The sequence below is a fragment of the Aotus nancymaae genome, unplaced genomic scaffold, assembly GCF_030222135.1.
Source record: "Aotus nancymaae isolate 86718 unplaced genomic scaffold, 86718_ANA_hifiasm-v0.15.2.pri h1tg000088l, whole genome shotgun sequence".
Lineage (NCBI taxonomy): Eukaryota > Metazoa > Chordata > Mammalia > Primates > Aotidae > Aotus > Aotus nancymaae.
In genome coordinates, this window is record NW_026988503.1 from 2,332,961 (window position 1) to 2,337,960 (window position 5,000).

General features: G+C 33.1%; 1 non-coding gene across 1 annotated transcript; it reads right to left on the reverse strand.

Annotated features, from left to right (window-relative positions):
• Window positions 1-4,421: 4,421 nt before the first annotated feature.
• LOC135271625 (U1 spliceosomal RNA) lies at window positions 4,422-4,585 on the reverse strand. Its single transcript, XR_010339751.1, has one exon. It is a non-coding gene; the product is annotated as a U1 spliceosomal RNA (small nuclear RNA).
• Window positions 4,586-5,000: the final 415 nt, after the last annotated feature.

The following is a 5,000-nucleotide window of genomic DNA, read 5'->3' on the forward strand; positions in this document are numbered from 1 at the left end:
AAAAACACATTGAAAATAGAATTATGAGGCACTAATGTACTCTGCTCCTGTACAAGGAAGAACTAGAATTTCTAGTAGTAAGACAACTGATATTTGCCTTAAAATTTACATACCATCATCATATTTAATCTTATTTGATCCTGACAATAAAGCTATAAAGTAGGAATTAGTATTGTTTTTATATTTTATATAAGTCCAAGGTCAAAATGAATGGTTTGTCAGTGACCACATACCTGGCATTGCAGAGCCTTAACCTATTTTTTTTTTTTAATAGCATTTTGAATCTCTCTACCGTGTCCGTTGTTCTCAATCTTGGTGCCAATTAGAATCATTTGGGGAGGTTTAGAAAAAATACTCTTGCATTCCCAACTCTCAGGTTAATTGAAATAGAGTTTCTGAGTGTAGAACTTGGGTATTGATAGTAAAAATAAACAACAATTTATACTCTTCTAATTCTAATGTGTCAGTTTTGAAAACCAATGTACTAGCAGTTAGGTTCAATATATGTGGCTTAATGAATGAAGATGGTGGAGAAGAAGAATCGTCAACATGTGGAACCAATCTCCTTACTCACTGACATATTCAAGCATAAATAAGACTGCTACAAGTGGGAGAAGAAAACCAAAGTGGTATGTTTGCCTTGAGGGGAGAAGTAACCTGTTTGTCCATAGGAGGTAGATATTATTACTAGGGTAGTGGCTATATTTGGTAAAGAAAACAATTGGTTTTTCAAAAACTAAAACATTTTCTTTGAGTGATTACCTTTTGTCATCATTACTTGAGGATTCCGATTTTTTTATCTCCTGCTCTTTCTATTCTACCTTATATTGCCATTACTATCTTAATTTTTCTTTGTAATTTTTCAAATGAATTCTTTGCTTTCAATTTTATAGCATCAGCTTGGCCGTGTTTAAAATTCTCTGTAAAGAGTCTTGAAATCTTAAGGGAAAACATGCAACAGCAGTCTAATCAATCAACCACAGAAGGCAGAGCTGTGTTGGGACACAATACTAAGAGTTTTAATAAGAGCCTTGAGTACCCACTCACCCAGACTATGGTTTTTCAAAAAATATATAAGACAGGTAATCCATTCTGCCAAGGATACAAACTTCCTTCTGTCCCATTCCTGGCCAATAAAAGTCTCCTTTCTTTATCCAGAATACATTCTTTATATTCTTCTACATGTTGTTACAACACCTTTGTTCTAGAAGAGCACAGTGCTTTGGCTTTGAAGCGTATTAAAAAAGAAAAATCTTTATTCTTTATGTTTTCTTATACTTAATTGGGTGGTTTTATTCTTTCCTTAATGTGCTTGAATCAATCAATTTCAAGCAGCTAAGAAAATCTTTGATGATTCTTGTTTTGGGAAAAGTTAAATAATTCTAGTGGTCTGTAGTTTATTAAAAATAAGTTTGGTATGTGTAGGTCAACAATATTTGATGTGAAAACTTTTGAGCATATACTGAGATTCTGAAAGTTTAACAAAGGAAGCCTTCTGGTTTAGGATGATTAGTAAATATTATCATCAACAATACTTAAAACAACAACTATATTTCTAGGGCATTGTTTATACATTGTTGCTTATAGAGAAAAAAAATCATCCCCATCTTCCTTTCCACCCCCAACCCCCACCGCTACCCGCCACATACAATCACTTAGTTTTAAAAAATAGTGTTCTTGATTAGACAAAGGTAATCAAGTTCTTCTGGATTTTCAATGACAATTTTATTTCTATATAAAGTTTTCTTCAAAATTTTTTCTCTCCTATTTGTTCTTTTATGCTGGAGGAATGTTGGTTGCTTGTTATTTTTTTCATTTTGTTTTCTTATTGTTATTGTTTGTCTTTAGTGTAGTTCTGTCATCCCAAATTAATCTTTATTACATTTATATATTGGGACATTATTTTGATTAATTCTTCAGATTTTACTTCATGTATTCCCTACTGAAATGTGACATATATAAAGATGTTACATTAGTAGTGTAAAAGACCGTGGCAAAGAAAGTTTGGAGAAAATCACTTAGAAGTACAAGAGTGGTACACGTTCTATACTTAAGTGAAAATTTAATCTTTAGTCCTACAGCACATTATATCAGAGAGCAAATAAACTTTTAAAAAGTAACCGCTGTGGCATCAGTCACCTGCTAAAGCCACATGGGTCTTGAGAGACGCAAATGTGGCCATCAAGTTAACTAATCAAGGATCTGGGAATTCCTTTCTGGAGTACCAATCTCTGTCTTTGCAGGAAATAATATAGTAACTGAAAAAGGTGTGAAAAGGACAATATTTGACTCCATTTCTGAAAATATCTCTAATGTTTTCATGTGAGTAGACTGAATTCAGAAGTACATATTTCATTTTTATCATGCTTTTTGACTATGATTGCTAGCAATATATGGTAGCTTTCAACAGACAATATATATGTGTGTGTATATATATATATATACACATATATACCTTAAAGGACACTGCCAACATAAAATGTTAACATTTAATTCCATATTTTGGTAATAGGGAATAAGTTACCCATTTTCTCTCTGGAAGTATCACCCCAGCATAGCTAAAACAACATTTAGCAAGTAGTATGTAACTTCTTGCATCTAAGATTCAATACCAAATTTAGTATTTCTGATTTTAGTAGGACTTCTGCTTAGGGAAGGATTGCTGAATAAACCCCAATTAATACAATATTTTACTTGTGACAAATTTTCTGTAGACTGAGGTTTGGAAAGTAAAACTCAGTCTTGTGACTTATTTGCATCAGCTAAGAGGAAAACAGATTGAGAAAAAACAAAAATTTAACTTTCAGTCATGTTATTTTTAAATAAGGTTTCCAGTTCACATTGTAAATTGTACAAACACGTATCATTAACCAATCAGATATTATGTATTCAAAGACCAATGATGGGAGTGCTCACCCCACCCTGCCACTAATTAGATATTGTGGGAGTAGGAGTTACATCAAGGAATATTTCCTCATTACACTGAGTTAGGAAAATATAACATCTGCAAATTTTTCCCTAGCTATCAGTCATTAGATTTTCAAACTATTAGCTTTCAGCAAAGATACATACTAATGATCAAAACTTGTTTGTATGGTTAATATCTCTAATTCATGGGATTATATGCACATGCTAGAGTTTTCTTGTGTTTATTTACAAATGTAAAGTTTAAAATGTATTAAAATAATAATATGCCAAATTATTTGCTGCATATGAATTTAAATCATATATTTATATTTTAAAATGATTCAGTCAACTTGCAGATTTATTAAATGATGAATACTTTGAAACTAGTGTATGGGATTTTACTAAAGAACATATTTTAATTTCTTTCTAGTATTTTAAAGGGTTTTTTTTTTTTTTTTTTTTTTGAGACAGAATCTGCTCTGTTGCCCAGGCTGGAGTGCAGTGCTGCAATCTCACCTTGCTGCAACCTCCACCTCCTGGGTTCAAGCAATTCTGCTGCCTTAGCCTCCTAACTAGCTGAGATTACAGGTGTGCACCACCATGCCTGGCTAGTTTGTGTAGATTTAGTAGAGACAGGCTTTCACCATGATGGCCAGGCTGGTCTTGAACCCCCGACCTCAAGTGATCCACCCGCCTCAGCCTGCCAAAGTGCTGAGATTATAGGTGTGAGCCAACACACACAGTCATTAAAGATTATCTTGTTATGACAGTAATTCAGCAGTTAGTATTACATTTTTTTCCAAGATTATCTAATTACAAGCAGATATTTCATAATATACTTATTCCCGGGTATTCAAAAAAGATTGGTTCCAGGGCCCTGCAGATACAGAAATTCGTGGATTCTCAAGTCCCTAATATAAAATGGCATAGTATTTACATATAACCCACACACATCCTCCCATATACTTTAAATCATCTCTAGATTACCTATAATACCTAGTATAAGCAAATGTCATGTAAATTAGTCTTATGCTGTATTTCTTATTTGTATATTTTGTTGTATTATCATTTAATTAATTTATTATTGTTTTCATTCCAAGGTTGGTTGTTTAACAAATGTGGCACTCCTGGATACAGAGGGCCGAGTGTACTATATTTTGTTAAAATTATTAATATCTAATAAAAAGTAGATAAGCTGCTATATTTCTGTTTCCTAGGGCTGCCAGCATCTTGGCCACTTACATCCGACATAAATTTATCATGTCACATTTCTAGAGCATGGAAGTCTGAAATAAAAATATTGTTAGGGTGATGCTCTCTCTCTAATAGCTCTAGGGGAGAATCCTTTCTCACCAATTCTGATTTCTGGTATCTTCCAGTAATCCTTAGCACTTCTTCTTTTATAAATGCATCAATCCAGTGACGTAGCCATCTTTTTCCTTATGTGTGTTCACATAGTCTTCCTTTCGTTTTGTTTTTGTTTTTTTTTTTAATTTTTGTTTCTTCCAAAAAGTCAGGAGGAAGTGTGAACGCAGTCCCCCACTACCACAAATTATGCAGTCCAGTTTCCCACATTTGGGGAAAACGCAGGGGTCAGCATACCCGGAGTGCAATGGATAAGTCTCACCCTGGGAAAACCACCTTTGTGATAACGGTATCTCCCCTGCCAGGTAAGTCTTCCTTTTGTGTATGTCTGTGACTATTCCCAAATTTCTCATTTTTATAAGAACACCAGTCAATATTGGATTAAGGTCCACCCTAATAGCCAAATTTTAATTTTTGACTGCCTCTAATTCTAAATAAGGTCATATTCTGAGGTACTAGAAGACTTCAACATTTCTTTTTGTTGGTGACACAATTTAACCCATAGCAGCTGCCCAAGCTAGCATGAGTGAGAAAAAATAAAAAAGACTAATAATGCTTGACAAATGCACAACAATGTGAATTTTTAGAATTAAAATCTCTGATATTTCCTATTGGATTTTTTTTTTAGATATTTGTCATTCAAAAGTATTTCTTCAAATTCAAATTTCTCAAAAATTAGCATTTCTATTAATCTTTCTGATTGATCTTTTTGGTATTATTCATATTAT